Source organism: Salvelinus sp. IW2-2015, linkage group LG8 (assembly GCF_002910315.2).
Source record: "Salvelinus sp. IW2-2015 linkage group LG8, ASM291031v2, whole genome shotgun sequence".
NCBI classification, from domain to species: Eukaryota; Metazoa; Chordata; class Actinopteri; order Salmoniformes; family Salmonidae; genus Salvelinus; species Salvelinus sp. IW2-2015.
The window spans coordinates 51,817,104-51,818,796 of record NC_036848.1 but is presented as its reverse complement, the minus strand read 5'-3'; positions in this window follow the sequence as shown (position 1 = coordinate 51,818,796).

Sequence of the window (1,693 nt, the reverse complement as noted above, 5' to 3'; positions counted from 1 at the left end):
CAAATAGGGGTGGCAATACAGTCCGCTAACATTCTCAATTGTTTCCCATCAAGGTTGTCTATACCTAGTGGCTTATCATTATTGATGGATAACAACAGTTTCCCCACCTCTCCCACACTAACTTCACAAAATTCAAAACGGAAATCCTTCTTTTATACAAAAATATGATGGTTCACTATTCAATGTTGTCATTTTACTTCTGAGTGTTTCAACTTTTATTAGTGAAATAACCATTGAAATGAATGGAAATATTGAAAGGTTTTGTTATAAATGACCCATGAACGATGGAGATTAATTGGGTTTTCTGCCCATGATATAATTTAAGATACTCAAAAGTATTTTTCCACTGTGTTTTATGTAATTTATCTTTTGTAATATAATTTATTCTCCTTCCTCTTTTCTCTTTTTTAAAAGTTTAGTCACAACATTTCTCAATTTACGGTATGTCAACCAATCAGCTGAGCAGCCTGACTTATTTGCCACTTCTTTTGCATAATTTTTTTAACCATAAAATGTTTTAATTCATCATCAATCCAGAGGGCTCTAACAGTTCTCACAGTTAGTTTCTTAAAGCTGCACACTTGCCAACACCTGGCATGAATCATTTTACAAATACTTCTAGTGCTGTATCTGAATTCACTTCCTCGTGCCCATCAGACCAACATACATGTACATTTTTTACATCTTCAACAAGAGTCCTGATCTCTCTTTATTTTAGGCCCAACCTTTGACACTTTGGCTTTCCTTATTATTGCCACAATGTTATGGTCACTACATCCAATGAGAACTGAAATTGCTTTGCAAAGCTCTGCAGCATTATTGAAGATATGATCAATACAAGTGGATGTCACAGATCCAACACCATTGCTATGCACTCTAGTTGGATGAGTGATAACCTGGGTCATATTACAGGCATTAGTCACAGTTAGAAGCTTCCTCTTGAGAGGACAGATAGTTGCTAACCAGTCAATGTTCAGGTCACCAGAAAATAGACCTCTTTTAACATCACACACACACAATCAAGCATTGCACACATATTATCCATATACTGACTCTTAGCACTTGGTGGCCTACAGCAGTCCCCAAAAACAAGACACTTTAGATGAGGCAGGTGAACTTGCAACCACAAGATCCTCTCTAAGCTTTGCAGGAATATGGCTCTGAACATATACAGCAACACCTCCCCATAGGCATTCCTGTCTTTTCTGTAGATGTTATAACCTTGTATTGCTACTGCTGTATCAAAGGAATTATCTAAGTGAGTTTCAGAGTTGGACAGTATATGAATGTAATGCAAGTTATTGATTTCATTAACCATATTAACCTTGCTTAGACCTTTCCTGGGTAGCTTATCAGAGAAAAAAATAATAGAGAGAAACGTAAATGAATACGTAAAATAATAGGTAAAATTAAAATTAAAACATTGTTTAGCTAATAGTCAGTCAATCAGGCACTTGTGTCAGTTGGTGTATGTGTGTGATGTTGGGCCGAAGCTACTGACATGGAAGCTTGGTTCTCTCACTCCTCCCAGGCTTTTGGGAGGGAGAGTGGACAATGAGCTTTTCGTAGAGGATCTAGGCAATGTCCCCACACTCTCTGGCAACTTTCATAGCTGGGATAAGTTATTTCCGCCTCTGGCGCACAGCTTCAGAGAAGTCCTTGTTGAGGTAGATGCTGGTTCCTCAAGTTCTTG